General features: G+C 37.8%; 1 long non-coding RNA gene across 2 annotated transcripts; it reads left to right on the forward strand.

Annotated features, from left to right (window-relative positions):
* The first annotated feature begins 4,686 nt into the window (after positions 1-4,686).
* Positions 4,687-16,309, forward strand: LOC106050295 (uncharacterized). 2 transcript variants are annotated; one of them, XR_008777855.1, is made up of 3 exons: positions 4,687-4,774; positions 6,050-6,285; positions 15,373-16,309. It is a non-coding gene; the product is annotated as an uncharacterized LOC106050295 (long non-coding RNA). The 2 variants fall into 2 exon arrangements; XR_008777856.1 differs by lacking the exon at positions 4,687-4,774 and adding an exon at positions 4,785-4,987.
* Positions 16,310-26,580: the final 10,271 nt, after the last annotated feature.

The raw sequence follows: 26,580 nt of genomic DNA on the forward strand, positions 1-26,580 counted from the left end.
GTATATATATATATATATATATATATATATTTGATGGTCAAAATCTTTTTGATATCAAGCATTTCAACTAGTGCAGTAGAAGAGACATAAGACGTCTTTGAACCCTTCAAAAGTTATGACTCACTGAACCTCAGAAGATGCACACACAAAAATGCTATAGCTATATATGCATACTTTTAAAAGCTGAGCTTTAAAGCGCTTGGTTTCCGTAACGGGGGATTTTAATCTAGTTCAAATCTTTAGGGACTTTAGGGTGGTGGGTCACATGACACCCTCATAGAAACAGATGACCATAAGGTCTGAAAAGGGTAGTTTAAAAGTCTAAAGGTTTTTTTTTAGCAAGATGATAATAGTTTGCTAGTTAGATTGGACAGTACTTCTTTAGAACTGAGTAGAAAATGTTAAGCTTGACAACAAAGAAATATGAAAGGCAATCTGTTTTGATTGTATTCAGTGATTCTAACACGTTTAAAGATTTTTTAAATACTTAAATTTATTTATTTTTCTCAGCGATTGTTTTATATTTTTAAATAGCTTTAAGCAAAAACAAAAAACAAAAAAACACTCATCAGAAACTAGCTACAAAATGTTTAGATTGGCAGCTGTGATTTCACTAGTGCTAACAGGAGACAAGTCCTAGGTTTAGCTGTTTTCATGTCACTTGTCGGTCAAGGCTTGGCACATGTAGATCAACTAGTACAGGCTTAATCTGTCAGGTCCATTCTTCCGTTTTAGTTCCAGCAATGTCTATTTGAATTATTTGGAGGTTTTTTTTTGTTTTTTTTTTTCTCGTAGAGCATTTGACCTTTCAATTTAGTCTTTCCGCATCGCTATCCATTACATTTTACAAGTTGTTAAATAACTTTTTCTTCTTTGCATAGAATTAATTGTAAAATAGTACATTGACTTTCAATTTTACTTTAACAATTTTTATAAATTAAATTAAATATTTTGTTAAATTTATGAATATTAATCTAATTCATTTCAGTTTTATTATATAGAATTATTATACCATCATTATTTATTTCAAAAACTATGTTTAGTGATTCATCAATAATTTCTACCCTATAGATCGCAAGGTCTGAAAAGGGAGATTAACTTACAATAAATTAACATATTGTGTTTTGCCACAATCCTAACTTCTATTGTCGTAAAATATTTGTCAACCATTTGTCACTTTATGAACTTCACCAAAATTCCTTTTCGTATTTGTTTTAAGATCTAGGTCATACTACTAAAAAAAAACAACATAGCACACGAACTGGTCCAGACAAAAACAATCTTCTCTATCGCTCTGCATTGACGTCATTCAGTCATCAATCTGCATCCCACTGGCGTCAGATCGTGTTGGGTGGCTTTGTGCTTACGATGGTCGAGTGATCAAGGTCCCCGGAGGCCATAGCGTCTCTTGTCGTGGTTCAGATAACGCCCCCGAGATTGTTGATACTTTGCGACAACATTTTTTGTCATTTTGTGACAAGGATTGTTGTTATTGTGTCACAAGATTGTTGTTATTTTTGTGACTAGATTGTTGTTATTTTATGACTAGATTGTTGTTATTTTATGACTAGATTGTCATTATTTTGTGACTAGATTGTTGTTATTTTGTGACAAGATTGTTGTTATTTGGTGACTAGATTGTTATCATTTTGTGACTAGATTGTTGTTATTAGGTGAATAGATTGTTATCATTTTGTGACAAGATTGTTGTTATTTGGTGACTAGATTGTTATCATTTTGTGACAAGATTGTTGTTATTTGGTGACTAGATTGTTAATATTTTGTGACAAGATTGTTGATATTTTGGTGACTAGATTGTTATTATTTTGTGACATGATGATTGTTATTCTGTGACTAGATTGTTAATATTTTGTGACTAGATTGTTGTTATTTGATGACTAGATTGTTATTATTTTGTGACTAGATTGTTATTATTTTGTGACAATGATTTTGAAGTAGATTTATGCCATTCGTATAGATGTTGCATATTAAAGACATAATTAATGCTGCCTCTCGTTGGGGATCACTCCAATCCCCCCCCCCCCCCCAACACTCTAAAACAAAAAGTCGACATGAAATCAAAAGTCTGTTAGACTAAATTTCTCAGATTGATACCCCCCTCCCCGCAAATGTATTTCTCTTTGCGATCCGTACAGTAGGTCAGGGCAGAGCTTATCTGTTTCTATAATGAATGGTAACGATCGAAGGGTGTCATGTGGCCAGCACAACGACCGACCAACCTTAATGTTTTCTAAGGTGGACAGAAGCGGTCTGAGCAGCTCGCGGGGCCCTGGGCGAGTGTCATTGCATTCATATCTTGGTCTCGAAAATGTGTACCATGGGCTAACGATAACAAAAGATTCTCTTTTTCGCGGGGTCCCACTAACGCGCTGGGCCTGGGGGGCGGTTTCCCCATCTTCACCCCTAAGCCGCCTCTGAGGTGGACATCCTGAATGCTTGTGATCACCACATCGCCATCCTCTTCAAATACAAATACAAAATTTAATAAAATACCCAGAAAGACACAAAGACAAAGGCACATTTCTCGTTCCATATGCTAGGACAAATTTGTACAAATACTCCTTCTTCCTTAGTGCTATTAGAGCATGTAATGTGTTGCCTTGAGCCAGCAAGGAAAATCAGTGACTTGGCAGAATTTAAATCATTGGCTAGCATGCATGACTAAATGCATGACGCGAAGGACATAATCATCTTTTTTTTTAAAGTAACGTCTGTATTATATAAGATAAGATGGCGTGTACGCGCATTAATTAATGATGGTATTTATTTGTGTACGCTGTTTTCTTATAACTTGATAAGGAAGACTCTAAGCAAAGAATTTAAATTATAAACACAGACCTAAACATCTGAGCACGCACGCCCGCACGTCTTTAGTGGCAGACAATGGAAACAAAGTTTGAGTCCTATAGAGTCCTTAGTCCAGTCTTTCCGCTTTAACTCTTTCTCTCCGTAATTATTTACCACATTCTGGTGGAATCAACGTTGGTATCGTCAGTTAGGAGAGAAAGAGTTTAAAAAAATAGAAAAAACATATTTCATGTGTTTTAAGTCAAGGTGAGGCAGTCATCAGTTAGGTCGAAATAAAAACAATAAAGCTAATCTAAGCTATTTATTAGTCCACGGAGTCTGAGACGTGACATTAGCGCAGCACTAAGCTCGTACAGACTCAAGATGTAGATTCGACGTTGCACGTCACGGACACGGACATAAAAAAAAGTGTAATTGATTTTTTTTTCTTAATGCCTTCACCTAGTCTGTTACACCATTGGTGCACCACACATGATCTGTTGAACATATTTCCCCATTCCTTTCTGTCTTTTGCCTTGGACAATGGGAAGCGTGGTCGAGAGGCTAAGTGCGCTTGGCAACCTAGAAGAGGGCTCGAGGTTCGAAACCCGACTCGGGCAGATTTGCGTTTACTGAGCGCCTATAGCAGCACGGAAAACCAACTCCTAGATACCCCCCCCCCCTTGTCCACAAATAAGATTGGACCAAAGCGCTCTGAGCATGCTATAAGCATGAAAGTAGCGCTATATAAAAACTATAATAATAATAATGGCGGGCCTGTGGATTCCTATATGTTGTCTTCCCATCACTGTCTCTTTGTCTCCTCTTCTTAGTGCGGTACCACTTGCGACCATCTCGGAGATAAACTTGTGGTGTCGTGTTACTTCCGTTATGCGGGGACGCTGGCGTCTTTTTGACCCACTTTGTTAACGACCAGTCGACAAGACTTCAGTTTCTGATCTTTTCTTACTCGGGTGATAGTCATTTCGACCGGTGGCCACTCCCACTGAATGGTCAGTCACGTGTGTCTAACGGGGACGCACTAGTCCAAGTCACGTCGACCCCATCTTTGACTCGTGCACGAGGCAAGCATAGCTTCTGGTTGGTTTCGCTGTTACAGTCTACGCAAGACCACCGTTATTGTATTATCATGGGGTTAGGCCCAATATAATATAATATAATATAATATATACTGTAATAGTTAACTAGTAGGCCACCACATGAATTAATCTCCCTGAAAAATAAGCAAAGTGTTCCGCTAAATACGTAGAATGTGCGAAGTGTTCCGTTAAGAAAAAAGTTTGGACGTACTGAAGAAGTTTTGGGATAGAATGTAATCTTTTTTTTTTTTTTATTAAAGGAACGTCCTTAAAAAGTCAGATTTTTTTAAAATTATGCTTCATTATGATTTGGGTAAGTTTTGACCCACTGAAAGACACAATGTTCTTGACTAAGATAGGCTAATCATCCAACGCAAATTAGAATTAATGTACAGAAAAAGTCGGCAGACAAAAAGCTGATCAGACAATTCCATTGAGCTAACCATCCTGAATTTTGCTATTAAAACCAATAAGAAGGCTAATCTCTTCGTTGTAACATTCTCTTGGTTCTGGACCATGGCTCAGTGAATCAGTCAGTGGTTCTAGGTGTTTGGGAATGAAATAAAATTAAGACTTATAATACTGCTGCACATTCGCTATTCAAAGTGCATAAGGTGCGCTCTAAGTCGTGCACTGTTAGGAACTAGACTGCTGCACACCGCTATTCAAAGTGCAGAAGGTGCGCTCTAAGTTGTGCACTGTTAGGAACTAGACTGATGCACACCGCTATTCAAAGTGCATAAGGTGCGCTCTAAGTTGTGCACTGTTAGGAACTAGACTGAAAAGGAATGTTGACGTCCTTAGTCGAGGAGGTATAAAGAAGCTGTGCTGAAGCTAGACTGTTTGATCTATGTTTGTCATGTCCTGTAAGTAAAGGTCTCTTCCTCAGTCAGTTGCCTTCCTTAAATCTAGACCAAAGGCATTAGAGTTCTAGACCAACAACAATGGCATCTGTGTGTTTAGAAATATTTTGACCAATGAAGGGGTGGTGGAGGACGGGGTATTTGGAACAAGATTTCTGTGCTTTGAATATTAAACATAACTGAATAGCAGCACCAGGGACCAAGTTTTTAATATATGTATGTATCACATTTGTTTCATCACCTAGCTTCAACTCTATATTTATGTTCACAGCTTAATTGCTCATACCCACTGAAGCTTCTATATGTAATGTATTTCTGTTGTCCACTTGTCATTATGAGAAATACACAATTAGATAGAGCCATTGTTTGTCTAATACATGCTTAACGGCTGTCTGTGTCGGCTCTATTAAAGTTGTTGGTGAACGGATGTGGCGAGGTGGGGGAGGAGCTAGCTAGGGCATGTGACCATTGACCACTGGGGTGGTAATTTGCATTACGGGTGCATCTGGGTGATCGCTTTTTAAATGTATTTATATAAAAAAAAGTGAGCGACCTGACCTGAGCTATTTTACAAACTTTTATTTCTACAAACAATAACGGAGACTAAATCAACTATAACACTTTATCAGTCACACACACACACACACACAAACACCTTTCTTTTTTTTTTTAACCAACTTTTGACTCTAAAGAAAGAGTGAGCCAATAGAAGATCAATTTGACCTTCGTGAAATCACGCCTACTTTTTTTTTTTGTAGGGTAGTGTTTGTATTTCTTAGATGTAATCTGGCTGCACAAAAAGTCAGTCAAGCGAAATGTCCTTGAATTTAAAAAAAATATATATGTATGTATAATTAAGTCTTATACTAAATAGAAATATCTCGTTTTGATCTTGGGTTCGTTCGAACGACAGGTGGCGTCTTGTAGTAACCACGCACACACACTTATTTAAACACACACACACACACACACACTTATACGCTCACAGAAATGTACTATACAACTCCTATTCCACTCAAGGAATATTCTTATAGGTGGATGGGGGGGGGGGTAGGTCGTTTGTTTATTTCCCTTATACCTAGACCTAGATTTTCTAATCGGAGTGCTATATTGTAGAGTTTTGGGGGTCTTCATTAAGAAGGATTTGGCGATGTCATAATTCTTTGATTGTAAAGAGAATCCATGGGGGTGCGATGGCTGAGTGGTTAAACGTTTGTGGTCTTGAGATCAAAATTGAATGAACACTAGGATTTTGAATTTCGGTTGTTTTTTTTTTAGGGCACTCCTGAGTCCACATAACTTAAATGTTTACCTGTATTTAGATGAGTAAAAGTAAAGGCAATGGGCCGTTGTGCTTGCCACATGACACCCTGCTCGTTAACCGTTGGCCAAAGAAACAGATGACCTTACACATCATCTGCCCTATAGATCGCAAGGTCTAAAAGGGGAAAGAAACATCCTTACTTGCCAGCCGTCCAAGTAGTATGCTGGATGATTTTGTTTTCATTTAGAAAGTGAGTCGCCATTGTTACTGTCATTGTTACAGCGGGTAAATTGCGGCTGGATATGTACTATTTTTTAAATCATTTTCTCTTAAATAGGTAACCAATAATAATGTATTTCCTATCCCATTAATAGCAGGACCGGCCTTAGGCATAGATAAATTAGGAAGCCACCTAGGGCCTCCGATCTTACAGGGCTAAAAACAACTATTTTTTAAGAGTATAAATAGCTAAACTTCTGCCCAATGTTGGCGTTCGCTAGGTTTTAAATAAATTGTGTAATTTTATATTTTCGCTGTTAATTTTTTAAATTTCCTTTAAGTTACCTAGGGCTTCCAATTATCTAAGGCCGGCCCTGGCATTAGATGACAACACAGATTCAGGTATCATTGTTCAAAACAAAAGGCTATCGTATACTACGGTATACTGATTCAATGTCATTTCCCTCGCTCAGAATTTGCCTTCTTCTGTACCGAAAGGGGAATCAACTGATGAAATTCTATCTGCATAACGTAAGGAACAGTATATTTTTAGTTTTGCTCAATTATTTTTTATTGTCATATTTAAAAAGAACTGTAATAATCTAAAATTAAAATTAAATATTTTTAACTATATTATGGAAAACAGAAAACTAAAAAAAAAATTTCACTCACTTTATTTTATTTATTTATTTGGTTTATTAGAATTTCTATTTTGCCAAAATAAATTACCTGTCCTAGCAAATATTTAAATTTGTACATTATAAGCGATGATCACAAACTTTTTTTGAATTTGGTTTGATTTTAATACAAAAATTATTTGTAGACGAGCTGTACTCGTTAAATATAATTTTCTAAAAAGTACTCGAGAGCTTTAGTGGTCTAGAAATTACACTAAACACTCACCACGCTATATGAAAAGTAGGGGAGATTTGTAAGATAGGCCATTACTGGCAACGCAAAGAGGGAAAAGAAATATGTGCTAATATTTCTCCTTGAGTGTTCTGGGATTAGGAATATCTCTTTATAGAAACGTTAAACCATGTTAAAATACTATTAAAACGCTAATTACACTCTATTGAAACTGCAGTTTAGAAGATTGCTTCTTTCTTATTCCATTACATGATGTACTTAGAGGTTCAAAGCTGTCAATGGGGTTGTTCCGTATTTCTTAACGCGGTACTGCTGTTGACATTATATGGCCTTAATCACTTCATTGTTTTGTTTTCAATGCGAAAATGATCTCTTAGGCTTGAAGTGTATGTAAATGATGCGATAATCATTATTATTATTATGTTAGAAAAGAACGAATATTACTTATATAATACTTTTATAATTATCATTATTATTATTATTACTACTATTTTTAGCAGTAGTAGTAGTAATAGTATAAAGAGTGGTATCATCATTACTATTTTGATTACTTGACAATACTTAGATTAATGTTACTAATTAAAACTTCGACTGCCTTTATCGACATTTGTAGTATGTATGTAGTATGTTTGTAGTATGTATGTAGTATGTATGTAGTATGTTTGTGTATGCATGTAGTATGTATGTAGTATGTATGTAGTATGTTTGTCGTATGTATGTAGTATGTATGTAGTATGTATGTATAATTTGTGGTCAAGCATAATAAAGTTGTGAAACTGTTATGAATCTTTAATTAGCCTTAAAAAATGTTAGTGTTAAATTCACTAATGGATATGATGGTTGAAATAGAACTACTAGACCTAGGCCAAGATCTAGATCTTCATCTAGTCATAGGAAGACAGAGCTGTTGTTGTCTTTATTGGACCATATGATATCCACGTGACTTAAGTTATGGTTGGTCTGTGATACGGAACAGCTTCATTAAAGTTAGGCTCATTTTTCTTTAGATTCTGTATTCACAATTCGTATTCGCGACAATGGCATAGGCCTAGTTGTAGTAACTATCCGGAACAACTGCCCCAACCACCGAGACACAAGGCTGCAAAGAATTGACCAACAGCCCGTTTTAGAGGTTGAGTTTCTGCAGGTTAGTTATTGACAACAACGGAGTTAAACCCGTTCTAGAGGTTTCGTCAGCAGATCAGTTACCATAATATTGAAAATGACCAGGTGACGCTGGGGGTCAGCAGACCTATTTTCTTGTCGCGCTTGACTGCCTTTCTGCAGGACAGGCGGACATCGCGTGAGGGGGGTTTGACGTAGTCCTTTTGATGTAGTCCTTGACCTTCAGGTCCTCAAACTTGTGCGTGTTTATGATAGTGGAAGAAAACCAAAGAGAGACTCACACGAGCTTGTGTAGGTGTGCAGATGTCACACGTTTAGGTGTTTTTGTTTTTAAAAAAAGGGAGGGAAGAGAAAAAAAATGAATATTTAAAGCAGTGAAAGTGTCGAAAGGCTTGAGCAAATAATAAAAAAAAGATTGCTGTCTCCGAATGCCCTTCCTGGTCATGACCTTTGCACTTTGAACTGTCAACACGATGTAAACGAAAGTACACCTTTCAGAGCTTGCAATCTATTGGGCGGATGTTATAAATGTCGACTGTTTCTATGGCCGCTGAAGTTAAGGAGGGTGTCATGTGGCCAGCACAACGACCAACCACATTTAGTTTCCCCCAACGAATGTCAGGTACTCATTAGAGTTGGGTGGACTCAGGGGCGTTTAAAAAAATGCTGAAGTTTAATGTCACAGTCAACACCGAGATTCGAACTCGGACCTTTCGGTTTGGCGGCCAAGCAATTTATCATTCATCCTCCACACCCACCCATCACGATGGTACTGAGTTCAAAACCTGCCCTACCCATCCCATGCAGTCCTGTAGGAAAAGGAAGGGGGGGGGGATGGACTTATGACTAGAGCGTAACAATATTCACTTCTGAAGGAATATCTGAGAAACGCCTATCTGGACACGTGACAGAATAAAACAAAACAGTGATCATAGATAGCTATTTGGCCTTAAAACATTGAGGCTAGAGGCCTGGTAAAACTAACCTCAGTTGTTTCTGTGGCCAATGGTCTGTCTGGAAGGTATGTGCTCATCATATACAACTTAAAACATTGAGGCTAGAGGTCTGGTAAATCTAACCTCAGTTGTTTCTGTGGCCAATGGTCTGTCTGGAAGGTATGTGCTCATCATATACAGCTTAAAACATTGAGGCTAGATGCCTGGTAAAACTAACCTCAGTTGTTTCTGTGGCCAATGGTCTGTCTGGAAGGTATGTGCTTATCACATACAACTTAAAACATTGAGGCTAGAGGTCTGGTAAATCTAACCTCAGTTGTTTCTGTGGCCAATGGTCTGCCTGCAAGGTATGTGCTCATCACATACAACTTAGAGTTGTCTGCTTTAAAACAATAAAAAAAATTTTTTATAGACAATACCTCCTTTAATCAACTTTACAGTGATTAATAACTAATAAAAAGTTAAATTTAAAAGCGATGGAATTTTTTTTACCCCACCCCATCCCCTCGATAAAGAATCCTGGTTAAGCAAATGTATAGATCTACTACACTTTATACTATTCCAATGATAGGCCTTTAGATCTAGACTTAGAAGACGATGCGCAAAATATTTCATGAATATTGATTTATGAAACTCTTGAATTGAATAATGCATACTTGCGGAAATATCCGAAGACGTAATCTGTCCAATACAAGTATTGTCTTGTCCTCTAGCAACCTTTTTGTCCCTTTAACAAAATTATTATAACAGTCAAACTAGAGTTTTACCAGTGTGGTCAACGAGCTAGTTATTCTTTTCTCAGCCATATAGGCCTATAGCAACTGTTAAGTTTCTAGGAAAATCATTAGAGCCGTTTTTGAGATCCGTGTCCAGGTTCTACCCACGAAGTTATGACTTGAATAGAGGTATTGCAAAAAAAGGAAAAGAAATGCCGCCAAATGACAGAGAAGAACTGGAAATAATTGTTACTTCCCGAAACACTAACGAATGATGTTGTAATAACTTAGATGCGTATAGTTTTTAAAAAAATGTCACATATATATTTTCTGTGTCTGCCTGGGGAGGATGCATATTTTTTTTTTTACATTCATCAACGCACTTTTTAACATCTGGGTTTTTGGTGGTTTTTTTGTTGTTTTTTTTTGTAAAGAAAACGTGTTTCAAGAACGGCAGGAAACTGACCCAAGTGGCAGCTCCTTAGCTTGAGAGTCTGCGTGGGACGAGTTGGTAAGTGGGCGCCAGCACTAGACGTCAATCTGAGACGGGGAGGCACTAATACATTCAAACATACTAGATGTGTATCTTTCAATCCTACACTTTGACATCCAATACTTAAGTCGTTAACTATAGTCTAGCCTACGTCACGAGTGAATCTAAGCTAGATTAAGAGCTCAGTCGCGACCCTCTAGCTGGTATATGGCTTAGTAGATCCTCTATTAGGTAGTCTATGGCTCAATATACCCTTTCTTAGTCAGCCTAATTTATGGCTCACTAGACCATCTGTCAGAGTGTCTATGGCTCAATATACCAGTTATTAAGTTGTTTATGGCTTAGTAGACCATGTAGTCTATGGCTCAGTAGACCCTCTATTGTGTAGTCTATGGCTCTGTAGACCCTCTATTGTGTAGTCTATGGCACAGTAGACCCTCTATTGTGTAGTGTATGGCTCAGTAGACCCTCTATTGTGTAGTGACGCAGTCTATGGCTCAGTAGACCCTCTATTGTGTAGTCTATGGCTCAGTAGACCCTCTATTGTGTAGTGTATGGCTCAGTAGACCCTCTATTGTGTAGTGACGCAGTCTATGGCTCAGTAGACCCTCTATTGTGTAGTCTATGGCTCAGCAGGCCATCTATTAGGTATTCTATGGCTGGGTTGGCCCTCTTTCATGTAGTCTTTGGTTCAGTAGACCTCTATCATGCAGTCTATGGCTCAGTAGACTTTCTATCAAGTAGTTTATTGGTGAGTAGACTGCTGCTAGAGTAGACATTTTGAATTTTTGACTTCTGGTCGCCAATTTTGTTTAATGATCGTTGCTAATGAATGATCCAAATAGATACAAACGTGTCTTATAGATTGTCGCCAAGGTTTAAGTAGACAGGCAAAGCGATAGAAAAAGAAAAGATGCATAGAGAGAAAAGAGAGTGAGGGATAAACGGAAAGAGACAGTTAGAGAGACGGACATGGAGAACAGAGAGAAAATGAGAGAGAGAAAATAATATGTAGATAACGAGAATGTAAAGAGACAGAGAGAGAGAGAGAGAGAAGGAATAAGAGAACAAGGAGAGAGAGGGGGGAGCGAAATATAGAACAATAGATAGAGAGAACTGAAAAGTAAGAGAGGTATGGTGAGAGAAAGATGAAGAAAGCGAAAAGAAATAATAAAAAAAACAAAAAACTTTACGTATATTATAAACTATAGACATTCGAAATTCTACAGCAATATAATAATAATGCAGAGCATACATTACTTATGAAAGCCCTGACCACTGACCTGAAACGTCACAACTTGTAGACAGTTTAAACTTTAAACAAATAGCTCGTTGTCAGGTCATAAAGACCTGTGACGTGGCGACGAGCTATTGGTCCAAACTACCCAAAAGTTGTGACGTTGATGGTCAGTGTTCAGGCCTTCTGTAACGACTGGTCTCGGTATAGCACACGGTATGGGTCACATGACACTACACATGTCATCATTCGAAATTTCGTGTCGTCGTTATAAGGACTTTATAAAGTCTTAATTCTACTTGCCCTACAGAGATCCACTAACACTTAAGGTCAAGAATACATTAACGTTTACAATAAGCAACAAATATTTTTATTTTTGGGAGGGGGGGGGGGAAGGCTTTCTCTAGCAATACTTTCTGATTTCCTCATGCTGTCACCATGTCCTCATCATGAATCATGGAGTTTATTTTAGTCCCTATTGCTATCTATCTATCTATACATCGTATGGCCAATAAAATTAATGCTTACATTTGTTGTGAAACGCAACGTGAAATTAATAAACACTCGGGTTTTTACCTTGAAGTAATAATAGATCAAGCACAGCTGTGCAGGCTTATGTTATTGCTGTGTATAATCTCACAGAGATTTGAATACCGTTAGGGAAATCCCGAATGCTAATATTAGGGATAAGCTTAAAATGTTCAGCAGGTTGAAAAAGGAAACTACTTCCGGAATTCCCGGAGTCTATTCTTGTTTGGCTGTTTGCGAGGGTGAAACAAAAGTTATGACAGGTTTCGACGGACACTGCCCCTACTCAATGTTAGATGTATTTTTCCGTCACCTGTCCATCAGAGGCTGTCCAAGTCCAGGCCACAACAACTGCAGTGACGATGATATAGTATCTTAACAACAGAGAGTAACACCTAGACACATTTTAAAAAATGACATTGCACTTTAAGAACTTTGTTAGGGCGGACATTTGGAGAGGATACTGACCTTTGACTTAACAGTGTTCTACCTGATTTAAAAGAAAAAATCAAGCGACAAACAACTTTTCAAGGTTACACGCCTTTTAAAAATAATTCTCTAATCATTTTCTCAAAACAAAATCATAAGAAAAGACATTGATGAATTACGGAAGAAAGTGAAATAAGCTTTGAATAATGGGATAGAGATTTTCAGACATTTCTTCCAGCTTTTACTTGACTTTCTCAGGATGTGGGGAGGATTCGAACTGCCAAATAACTTTAAAGTTTGTTATCGATTTCTTCATGGAAAGGATGCTTCTTGATAAATAGTTTAGCTGGTGCTCTATGTTAATGAGTGATTTGTACCCTAGTCATTACTATTGATATATGTTTAAAATCATAATTCAATAAGAGTTTTTAAGTACAATTGGTAGCAATAAACAGCCACTTTCAAATATTTATGACTTTTAGCAGTGCTATTTTTTGTAAAAAGATAGGTGCCTGTACTCAGTGATGGAGTGCGTAACTTTTAACTACTAATAAATTATAATAAATTAATAATAAACGTTTAAATACAAGAAAATTTATACTTTTTTCCCCACATTGAAAAAGGTGCCGGTACAGCGTACCGGTGCGTACCGTCACAAAATAACACTGAGTGTGTGGCATTGTATAGAATTTAATTGTTATAACATACATTAATTTTTTAAATCATTTCTTTAGACAATAAGAAATACACATTTAAAAAATATTTTAAAAAATTTTATTGTTTGTATTTGAGAAACATGACTTACTTTGTCTTAATATACAAGCGTAATTTTAAAAAAAAAAATTACTATATGGTTAGCTCCCGTAGTCTAGCACGTAAGAGAAAAAGAATGGTGTTTAGGCTTTGAAATAATTAAAATTAATGCCTGAAAGAAGAAAATGTTTTTATTTTAGATGTTAACTCTTCTACTTATTACCTCCCTTTGTCCTAATCTGGTAGGGAAATAAAAAAAACTACTGAAAACAACTACTTGTTTACACTCTATGTAATGACATCATCATTTGAAGAGAACCTCTGTGACTGCCCTACGAGTGCAACTTTCAGTGTACCAAGAACGTTAATCGAGCTACTATTTGGGCGAGATGGAGAAGTTGCCGAATTATTTGTAGAACTGCATCGATCTTGCAGACGATTACGAATAGAAATTAAAGTCAATTTGATGTAGCAAAGTTGGTACCGTTTCATTATTTGGTCGGAGAATGAAAACTTTAGGTAACAGACGTACAGGTCCAGGAGTGATTGGAAAGCCTGAGAAAGATAGGTCAACCAGTCTACCGTCTACATATAATTTTTTTTTAAAATACACTCCTACACGCCCACCCCCTTTTTAAATCCAAATGGGATTGAATTTGAATTTTTAGAGTACGCCTTCTACCTCACGTAGGATACCCAATTATTTCCCCTTCTACCCAACGAAAGGGGGAAAAAATAAGAAAAACACCAGTGCTTTGTCTCACATTCATACCCGACACATACCAATACACAAGAACAGCTAGGTGAAGAAGTAGGTCACGCATGCGCGATGTGCCTCCCGGTGAAAATTTTAAAAAAGCATTGGGGATCAGGGGAATTTTTTTTAATGATATCATTTGATATATGATACAATCATGATGATATTTTACTCTTCGCAAGAGGAAGACTCTTCACTTCAAGTGGCTGGGACTGGGAAGGGAAGCAATCCTACGCGTAGTGCAATCGAAAAAAAATGTGTTCTAAAAATAAAATCCGCTGTCCTACATTTTTTTTTTTTTTGTATTGGAACACATTTAACCCGAAACGCGTCAGCCATGATTCTATCTTGAAAACAACAACAAGAGCTGATGCAAGAGGGCTGCGCGTGTTATTGAGTTAACCAATGGGGCTGGTCTACAAGACCAGAAGTGAGCCTACTTGGCACATCCGCAGACGTCGTAACAGAATCCTGTTATTGTGAACGCAACCAGGCGTGTTGGAAGAAGGGTGAGGCGGAGTGTGCACAGTCTGAACCTGCTTCCTTGGCGTTGTATTTTTACCTCTTTTGGGATTTCCGATTCTAAATTTAACTGTGGGAAAAAAATCCGATATTTGTGAGATCTTTATCTACATCCCATAACCCTAGTCTACCCATACCATGTTAAAATTACTACACTCAGGTAATTGTTTTGTTTCTCTACTTAAGTTTGAAAAAAAAATGGGGGGGGGGGGGGGGGGGAGAGGAGAGTCCCCCTCTCAAAACATCCTTCGATGACAACCGGCCTCTTCCCTGTTATTAACACCTTATGAAGATCATTGTTCGGGGCAGTCTCCTTGTGGCCTTGTGGCTAAGCTTATAGCGCTTGGTTGGTACACATCGGTTCCAATCTTTTGAAAGTACCCTCTTTCAGACCTTGTTTCAATGGTGTAAAGGTCCTCCGTTTAATATGGCCAATGGTTAACGTTATTTGGCCAATACAAACGACTAACCCCCTTTACTTTCCCCCAGCTACTGTCTAGTAGCCTACCCTTGAGAGTTAAGTGCACTCAGGAGCTTCCTAAAGGTCCCGAAATTCAAAATCGAAATCTTCAAAAAAAAAAAATTCCGATTTTTTTTCTCACCCCCCCCCCCAACTCTAAACAGCAAGGTCCCAACACTCAATAGAATACAATGTCATTCTCTAGAGTGTTAATTTATTACTGACTCCAACATTTTATTATTATTATGTAATCTTCTTTTTTTTTTGTCCAGGCATTAGTATCCAAGGTGCAGATGATGTAAAGCTGGTCTGTTTCTATGGCTGGCTGTGTGCCCAGCACAATGACTATCCACCTTTGCTTTTTCTACCTGCTGCCAGATACTGTATTGGGTGGACAGTGGAGCGACGTCCTGCAATGGACCTCATTCACCAATTGTAAACAAACAACATTTTGCCACGTGGTTCTCTATCTCTTCTATACAAATTACGCAATCCATAAAGGCTGTCACGTGATACGTAATTTCATTGTTTTAGCAATATAATCACGTGGCTAAATGTTGTTTGTTTACGATTGGTGAATGAGGTCCATTCCTGAAGTTCAAAATCGTTCGATTCAAACCCGAGACACTAACGTGACTAGCCATTATGTTGTGCCACACGGTCGCCACGCACTATCGTATGTTATGATTATCTGTCGATCAAATATCTGTTTGTAAGCCCGCCTTTCTGAAGAAATAGAACTAATATAAACATAAATATTGACTACTGATTGGCACACTTATCTATTAATATCTAAGTTGTCAATGTGTCATTGCAGGTAAATGATACAGCTTATTCCTTTGTGACGTTTTTTTTATGAGTCACATCCGGTTCAAAGGTGACGATTGCAAAAGGTTCTGGACCATTCACTCTGGAACGTTCCAGATTTAGATCTAGTAGGTGGAGCTTAGAATGATAGGATTATTTTCAAGTACCCTCATAGTGTAGCCCAGAGTTGGTTCAGTCAAGCAAGGGGTTCCACGTCACTGGAATCAGGGATTTAGGTCAAATTCAACAGGGTTAAAGGGAGAGAGAGAGACTTCACCTGCAATAAAATGGATATGAAGTGTTGCTGACGTCATTGAAGAACACACTAGAAGAAAAAACTTAACATAAAATAAAACTTCTGAAACTGTGACCAACATTCTAATAAAAAATCTTACGTACGCGTGTGTGTTTATTTTACATAGTATTTATTTTAGTATTATTATGTTAAGACTTGACTGCTACATTGACCTTTATTGGAAATGGGATTACAATAACTAAATTTATTTGTAATTAAAAAACTACAACACCAATATTCCAAAAAAAAAGAAAACAGACAAAACACACAATGCGATAAAATACAAAAGAAACCTTAATTATAGAAATGTCATACAAACAATATACTGTAAGCCTCCGTTTTTTTAATTGTTCCTATGCTTAGTTATTTTATTAAACACTTCTGTTAGTCCTAGGTCAAGATGAATTCGAGAAATAGTGTTTTAATCTCTATCCTGTACATAATCACAAGAAGGCCGCACACTTGATGATTTACAGGATTGGTTTGTCTGTATTTAAAAGCTATGCTGTGTGTGTGTGTATGAAATACAACTCCTTAAATTATGTTTTAAGGTTTATTTCTTAATACTTTCTGAGGAAAATTGTTGAATTATGTATGTATCACGCATGATATTTATTCAAAACTTTCAAAACTATACATGAAATGAAACTATACATTCCACTCTATCTTGTTCTTGTCACTTTAAAGGTAAATACAGCACACCAGCTATCATTAGTTAGGCTAAATGCAAGAGACGTAGTGAGGGGGGCAATGGGGGCACGATGCTCCGAGCGCCACCATCAAAGGGGCGCCCAGAAAATTAAAATTATTGTAGATATTTTAGTTAGGCAATACATTCTACAGTAATTTGTATAATATTATTTTTAAATACTTTTTATTTACAAGTCTATATTTCTATGTGATGTTCATCGAAAATAGGGGGGCGCCAATAAAGTGCCTTTCCCAGGGCGCACGTTTTGCTCACTACGCCTCTGCTAAATGCATAGCTAGTAAGGCGTAAGGTCATGTTGGCTCTAAGGTTTTGTTTTTATTGTAACTGGTTTTGACCCTAGCACCAGGATATCATCAAAGTGTTGACGGATTTCAAAATGGTTGCATCACCATTGTTTCGTTGCTGTTCTTCTTCCACACAGTCAAACTCATCCCTGTTGATGGTAGTCGTGAGAAAGAGCACGATTCTCTTAGCTGGAAGATCCTTGGTTTGAACCTTGTTACCCTGAAGTTGTTCTAGACATGTTAATGTTCCTTAAGTATGTCACTAGACCATCAAATAAAATAGCTCTACGTGTTTTGAATTTTCATGAGGAAAGAATTTATGGAAAAAAAAAAAACTGATAATAGATCATGTTAGATATACTGTACCATACTTAAAACTGGACCAAATGGGCGAATGTCTATGGTTCCGATTTTTTTTTTATTCCTTGGAAAGTCTTGACAGACTTATAAACTCCACCTATAATCTATCCCTCATATTTCAGAGTCACACACCTGAGCTCTCTACCAAAACTTGACTTATTCCCGTGAACCCCGCCTCCCCCCCCCCCCCACATGGGAGCATAGGGCCGTGACCTCCGTGACCCCATATCGAAGGCGCCGATAGGACCGCGACCTTATTTCTCCATCGAACTCGGTTCTCAACCAATTTCTTCGTCACCCCCTCCCCCGTCACCCCAGCATCTTCAGTTTCACTGATGTCCGACCTCTCAACCATAAGCAAGATTTCAATTTGTGGAATGAGTTTTTACCCCGAGGTGAAACTCAGTTGAACGTCTACGAAGTCTGAAGACACACAGCACCCAGTGCTCCAAATAATAGGAAAGACATTACATTAAAAGAAGAAGGGCGTACATTTGATCAGTGCTCGCGCCTGAACTCAAACCGTCGTCAACATCGTCCCGCGACACCTCTTTGGTAAAAATGGAATAGTGTGTAAAAGTTGCTTCACCCCGTTGATACCAAACTTCTATTGAATGGATGTAGTTATATCCTCATTTGCATATGCATGAGCACTAATTAAACTATTCTAATGATACAAGGAAGAAAGGTGTATATTTTCACGGGAACAGCATTCGGGTAACCAGACGTGCATAACCCAGTTCCGTCCTCTTCTGATTACCTACCTCCATCCTGCTTCCTTTACCTACGTAGTGCGCTCCCTTAACCAGACGTCTGCTGAGTTCTCACGATCAGGGAAAAATAAGAATCAGAGAAAGTCAGAGAACAAAAAACACAATATGTATATGTGTGTGTGGGGGGGGGGGGGAAGCGTGAGTTGGTGGAGGTGGAAAAAAGGGAAAAAAACCTAAGTAGCTAAGGACTAGCACTAGACAGAGAAAGACATACCAGAGAGGAGGGGAAATGAAAACACATGAGTGTGTTAGACAGACAGGGAGAGAGAGAGAGAGAGAGAGAGAAGAGGAAGAAAATGTCAGAGGGAGAAAGAACAGAAAAGAAAAGAGGGCAAGTAACAGAGAGTGAGAGAAAAAAGAAGAGAAATATAAATAAAATGAAGAAGAGAGAGAGATAGAGAGAGCACAAAAAAATAGAAAATGGGTAAAAGAAACAGAGAGAAAGAAAATGGAAGAGAAAAGGGGGGGGGGAATAGGAGATGGAACGGAAAAGAGATATGATGAGAAAGAAAGAGAGAGAGAGAGAGTAGATTTGCAATGATAATAAGTTAGGTCAATTGCATCATGCGCCTACGTGTTTCACCCCCCCTGGAAAGTTTCATCCTCTCCTAAGTACGACATGCAGTTCACACGTTGAGCGCCCTTAAGTACTCACTCCTGCCAGACCGCGCTGCACAAGTGACTGAGCTATGTGTCTGTTGTACGACTAGATCCCTGCACACACACACACACACATACACAGACGCTCACTACATGTACCGCGAACACACTTGATCATACACATAAATAACCAAAAACATTCTGTTGTTGCTATGTTGTTGTGGGTTTACTTCTTTAGACGTCTAAGTCAACAACAACAGTGATCCTCGAAAAAAGAAAGGCATCTTGAGTAGCATAATAATGGACCTCATTCACCAATCGTAAATAGACACATTTAGCCACGTCATAATATTGATAAAACAATGAAAAATACGTATCACGTGACAGCCTTTATGGATTACATAATTTGCATAGAGGATATAGAGAATCACGTGGCTAAATGTTGTTTGTTTACGATTGGTGAATGAGGTCCATAGAGAACACTCGTTTATTTGTTGGTATTTTTATCTGCGTTTTTTTTTTTAAATACAATGTGTCTGTTATAAACAGAATCGGACATAACAGAATGAGACAACATATGTTCCGGGTGCTCTAAATTGGAACCAGTGAAATCTGCCCAATGTTTAGTATCACCAGAGAATGCTGACCATGTCCTTCAAAACTGCATTCTTTACCATGAAGCCCGTACAAGACACTGGCCCCAAAACACCCCAATAGAAAGAAAACTATATGGAGAGCTCCCTGATTTGGAAACCACTGCGCAGTTCATCTCATGTATTGGTCTAGTCATCTGAACACTCCAACAGTTCATCTCATATATTGGTCTAGTTATCTGAACGCTCCAACATAATACTAAGAACGAGGACGAAGAATGTTAAAAACATTCCAGTGAATGCAACTTTTTATAAGCTGAACTATAACATAATATTAGAATTATAACTATAATATAGGAATGTCTAAGTATAACAAAACATTGTATTGTCTAGCTATAGCGATAACATTAGAATGTTTAACTATAACATCGGAATGTCTCACAATAACTATAATATAACATTGTAATGCCCAGCTATAGCTATAGCATTGCATTACGCAGCTATATTGCTATAACAACAGCATTAGACTGTCTAACTATAACGTAACATTTTAAAACCTAGCTACAACATAACATTGTATTGTCCAGCTATAACTATCTTATCTTATCTTACATAATACAGAAGTTAATTTAAAAAAGATGATTACGTCCTACGCGTCATGCATCTAGTCATGCATGTTAACCAATGATTTAAATTCTGCCAAGATTGTAATGTCTAACTAGAACATAATTTGCAATGTCTAACAATAGCTATAACATAACATTGTAACATAACATTGTATTATACAGCTATATTGCTATAATAGCATTAGAATGTCAAACTATAACGTAACGTTTTAAAACCTATAGCTACAACATAACATTGTATTGTCCATTTATAGCTATGAGATTGTACTGTCTAACTATAACATAACATATTGTAATACCTATAAATGTCATAATTTGGTAAGTCTAAATGGAACATTCAAAGTGGACTATAATAATGATACTGTTGACCTTTCAAAAGACAAATAGTGTGGTATGTTTGTGTGTGCAACAATCAATAGAACATTTGAATATCGTTATTTCTAGTAGGCCTACTGTCTACTTGAAACAATAATAAGGCTGAGTATTCATGTACACTGTATTACTGTCTTTTGTTTCTAAAAATACAATTTTTGTTGTTTTTTTCTTGTCTGACGAAACATTCCGTGCACCATTAGCCTCGAACCCAGTTGACTTTGATCGTTGCACATTTACACCAGCAATGTCTGGCATGTTCAAACTGGCCCCAACTGCACAATTAAATAAACACACATCTATTAATAACCCGATGTGTGTTGAAATTAGACATTGCTTTGAAGGAAACACTAGACAAAGAGAAAATTATTCTTTGTGACGATTCCTTTGCTTCGTCTACAGATCGATTCCATGGAATTGCCTGGAAAATACTATTGCATGACAAACGTCTATTTTTAGAAAGAAAGAACACGTACGTTCCACTCTGATTGGCTAGAGTGTCTTTCGGTGTGCTTCTAGAAAACTCCACGCTGACGTGACGGCGCGTACGATTATTAATAGAACTTTTGGTTAACCAATCCGGGTTAAGCCCAGACTCGACCGTGGAACTAAGTGAAAGTTAAAAATAGAAACTGACGTCTAAACATTTAGCCTAACGCAACGTAGAGTAAGACTGTCATTGTCGCACGCGCACTGACGGAAAAGGATTTGAATGTTACATCATCAAATCGTCTGCCCATGTTTTGCATCATGCAAACTGTAAAGACTTAAAATTGTTACGCCAATCCTAAAAACGTACGCCCAGAGTTCTAAGGATAGACCAGCATTCTGGACAACGCGTCATAATTTTAGGTTCTAGTGTAACATAAGACGAATGTCTAACTGGTGAATGATTTCATTGTCTTCGTTCTTTCTTTTTAGTAAACAGAAAGTTGAAAATGTCACTAATTGTTGTTCTTTTGGTTACAGATACAATGAATGTTAAACATATCTGGGGTTGTTCTTTTGGTTAAAGGTACAGTGAATATTAAACATATCTGGAGTTGTTCTTTTGGTTAAAGGTACAGTGAATATTAAACATATCTGGGGTTGTTCTTTTGGTTAAAGATACAGTGAATATTAAACATATCTGGAGTTGTTCTTTTGGTTAAAGGTACAGTGAATATTAAACATATCTGGGGTTGTTCTTTTGGTTAAAGGTACAGTGAATATTAAATATATCTGGAGTTGTTCTTTTGGTTAAAGGTACAGTGAATGTTAAACATATCTGGGGTTGTTCTTTTTGTTAAAGATACAGTGAATATTAAACATATCTGGGGTTGTTCTTTTGGTTAAAGATACAGTGAATATTAAACATATCTGGGGTTGTTCTTTTGGTTAAAGATACAGTGAATATTAAACATATCTGGAGTTGTTCTTTTGGCTAAAGGTACAGTGAATGTTAAACATATCTGGGATTGTTCTTTTTGGTTAAAGATACAGTGAATATTAAACATATCTGGGGTTGTTCTTTTGGTTAAAGATACAGTGAATGTTAAACATATCTGGAGTTGTTCTTTTGGTTAAAGATACAGTGAATATTAAACATATCTGGGGTTGTTCTTTTTGGTTAAAGATACAGTGAATATTAAACATATCTGGGGTTGTTCTTTTAGTTAAAGGTACAGTGAATATTAAACATATCTGGGGTTGTTCTTTTGGTTAAAGATACAGTGAATGTTACACATGTCCTTAGTTTTTCTTTGGGTTAAAGATACAATGAATACATGTCCTTAGTTGTTGTTCTGGTCAGAGATACAATCTTTCACTTGATGATTTTTTATGTGTGGGCGCCTACCTCCACCCCACCCCCCCCAAGACACCACTGTGGAATAAGTAGGCTGCACCCTCTTGTCGCCCATACACACATAACATCTAGTCTAGATCTGTGGACTTAAAAAGAACAAAAATTCAAAACTAGCGATCCTATCATCATCTCGGTCCCGTTGTTGTCATTCTTGTCTTGCAGACGACACTGCGACCTTGACAACGATTGGGTGACCTAGGACCAAACCAAAACACTCCACCACTCGGACAAGTAGTTTAATTGTTTGTTTCCTCTGCCAGGATGTTCAACTGAAAGCCAAACCAGTTTGAATATTTGAACATCCTGCTTGCGTGAGGAGAAACCGGCGATAGGAAATGTAGGTCAACCAAGTTTCGGTATTTCAAGTCTTTAAAGGGGTTAATTCAATTTCAGGCAGTGTCGGGGGAAATAAGGGGCGTGTGGGGCAGAGAGAGGAATCTATAAGACTATGACTGTGATGATGTCAATGGAGCAATGAGACAACAGTGGCGTAGCTAAGGATTAGCCATCATTTGGGGACCCGGGAACTTGACCTCTTAGGGGGACCTTGCATTTTGCGTACTATTTAATATTTAATGTAAAAAACAATATCGACCACTCATTTGAGTCCCCCCCTCAAGTGGGGGCCCTGGGGGAATTTCCATTTTTTCCCCCTCCTCCCCCGCCCTAGCTACGCCACTGTGAGACAACACGAATACCGGACGCCGTATTTTTATAAATGTAGATTGAAGTCTTGTTAAAGTTGTTAATTACATCTAGGACGGGAAAAAAAAACTATTAATAGCTTAGAGTTGTTTGTAAGAGAAATGTTTGTTCACTGGAGCTCTTCCGCTAGTAGTTCACTATTTGTGCTATTGAGCTTCCAACATTAAAGTTCAATTTAGTGTCCTTGACATTGGTAAGTTTATTGTGAAAACACCCAATAACGTACTGGTACTAAGCATTGTGATTCGGCGGCGCGCTGGCTGAGTGGTTAATAAGCGCTTGGCTTCCGAACCTGAGGTCCATGGTTCGAATCTCGGTGAAGACTGGGATTATGAGATTCGGGATTTTTAGGACGCCCAGAGTCCACCCAACTCTAATGGGTACCTGACTTGGGGAAAGTAAAAGGCGGTTGGTCGTTGTGTTGGCCACATGACACCCTGCTCGTTAGCCGTTGGCCAAAGAAACAGATGACCTTAACATCATCTGCCCCATAGATCTGAAATGGGAACTTTACTTTTTTTTTTACTTTTATATTTGGATGCAGGAATAAAATAAAATGTATTTCACTCCGGGGTCAGAAGTATGCCTAACGTGCGCCTTGGTTTGGGCATCACTGAAAAAAAAAAATATGTGTAACAAAAATTAGGCCTGAAGTCTGAAACCTATAAGTAAAAACGAATGGCTAATTAGTTTAGCATTTTAGTGCTAATAAATTGCGTTTTCAAATATGGAGTATCTTTTTTTTTAAGTATACATAAGATGTGTGAATCTTTTTAGGTAACGCCGTGCAACGATGTTCTATAATAACGGTTAAAATAAAACAACAACACGCCGTCATGGCGCTTATTATGAGCTGCTCTAGTATCATTACTTCAAAAATGTACACTTGTATCATTACTTCAAAAATGTATACTTGTATCATTACTTCAAAAATGTACACTTGTATCATTACTTCAAAATTGTACACTTGTATCATTACTTCAAAAATGTACACTTGTATCATTACTTCAAAAATGTACACTTGTATCATTACTTCAAAAATGTACACTTGTATCATTACTTCAAAAATGTACACTTGTATCATTACTTCAAAAATGTACACTTGTATCATTACTTCAAAAATGTACACTTGTATCATTACTTCAAAAATGTACACTTGTATCATTACTTCAAAAATGTATGTGACGTATTTAGAGCGCACTTCACGTCTGCTTCCTTTAGTTTCAGTGACGCCCGAGATTTGACGTCCATGTAAAGGTGGCCTAGCGATCTATCGGGCAGATGATGTGAAGGGGATCGGTTTCTATGGCCAACGGTTAACGAGAGTGACATGTGACCAGCACAAACGACCACCGCTTCACTTTCCCTAACTAATTTCAGGTACCCATTAGAGTTGGGTGGATTAAGGGGCGCCCCTTAAAATACGGAAATTAAAAATCCAAGTCTTCACTGAGATTCGAACCCGGGAATCACTGTTCGGAATCCAAACGCTTTATCGCAAGGCCAAAACGCCCCCCTCCCCAAACTAGAGCATCAGCTGAAAACATCGTCGAGTCTATTGGAACCTAGCCTAGACGGCTTCATTATGCATTGTTTGTCGACATTTCGCAGGGCTGGATAGCCTCTCGTAACGGGCCGGAAATGGGCCACGAGTTGCATTTCGGGAATCCTTGCTTTAGTTAATACTGGTTGACCTATTTATCCGAAAAAAAAGTTTTTTTCTTCCCTTGAAGTAGAGAAGTGAGGATGGCCTTGTGTTATCTTCTTCGGTGTCTGTGACCAGGACGCCATCTGCTGGATTTGGTGTCTGCTCCACGAGACAAATAGCACTCACCCACGTGATCCACGTGACTGGAACGCATCTTCTGCATCTGTTGTAACGTGAAGAGTTCAAAGGTTAATGTGTGCATGATAGGTTAAAGCAATAGCTGTCAACCTTTTTCAGGCGACTGGAAAGAGAGACTACTCTAAGTTCGTTGTTTATGCAGACGAGAAGTTGAATATTTGATGATTAACTCTTTCTCTACTAGTCGACGATACCATCGTTGATTTGGCATCATAAAATTAATTTTTGGCTTATAAACACTAATCTTGTTACCTGATGTCTTTCTGTCTTCAAAATAATAATAATAATGATAAATATTAATAATAATTATTATTACATAAATAAAATAGAGGATGACGTGTAGCTAATTTGTAGTCGTCGATAGTGTTGGACTAGAGGGGAGGCTCTAGCAGTTCCAGAGGGTCATACATATGCTTGTCAGCCTTGGACGCTGATTGCAGAGCTAGAGAGGAGGATCCTAGCAATGAAATTTAGACGCCACAGAAGGATCCTAGGCATCACACGTTCGTTACTATTAACAGTGAATAGTTGTAAAAATGGTGTATAAAAAAGTGCTTGCTTAGTTGATTTTAAAAATTAAATTTTTCGTTTTCAGAAAAGAAAAACGTAGCCGTTGCATCAGAATTTTTAAAGATCTAAAATATCTTTTCTAATTTACGAGATCTAAACGGGACGGACGGACAGACCACACAAAACTAATAGCGTCTATTCCCATTTCGGCGACCGCTAAAAACTTGACTATACCTTTTTTTTTTTTACAACGAAAAACAACAACTGGACAATAATAACACAAAGTCAACGACCTGGAAGTCTTCGTCAAGTGTGCGTTTCTTTGAAGGTAGAGTGGCATATATAGCGTATGTGTTGGCATGTATAGCGTATGTGTTGGCATATATAGCGTATGTGTTGGCATGTATAGCGTATGTGTTGGCATGTATAGCGTATGTGTTGGTATGTATAGCGTATGTGTTGGCATGTATAGCGTATGTGTAACTGGTTGCTCGTGTATGCTCGCTTGTATGCTTTCTAAATTTAGTAATTAAGATGAAAAGCCGTATCGAACAAATACGTTCAACCAGGCTAAAAATAAATATCAGCATTGTAGCAGCCATATTTGTCAAGACTGCACTTTAGAGGGTAAGGCTCTATGAATGTTTTGTCGTCTGCTAAAGAGCACGTGACCCAAACTTAACGTATCGAAGAAAGCAATCAATGATTTTGTTGTTTTTGGTTTTTGGGTGATCATTTTGAAAGGGTGATGACTTCCTGGAGCGAAATGAAACGTGTCGAGAAGGACACGTTGACTACTGCACCCGTTAGTGTCATTCTGACCTGGAACACCGCCGAGGGGGGGGGTATTTTTAGTTGTTTTGTCTGATTTGATTCTATCCAGTTATTGAAGGTTGTGTTGGCATACATTGTGATAACTCTAAACTAATTTAAACAGCCTTCGCCATAAAAAAAAAAGTTTTCAGTCGTTTGAGTACAACATTTTTTTTTGTTAGAAAGTACATGGGACTAGACTTATATGCCTCTAGTTTTACGACATAGATCTATTTCACCACCTACAACTTTACCTTTTGTTTGTCAAGTTGCAATTTACGCCACAGAATTGTAATTTTACCAATGTATGCATAGTTCGTCCATCGTGATTCGATGAT

Source organism: Biomphalaria glabrata, chromosome 5 (assembly GCF_947242115.1).
Source record: "Biomphalaria glabrata chromosome 5, xgBioGlab47.1, whole genome shotgun sequence".
NCBI classification, from domain to species: Eukaryota; Metazoa; Mollusca; class Gastropoda; family Planorbidae; genus Biomphalaria; species Biomphalaria glabrata.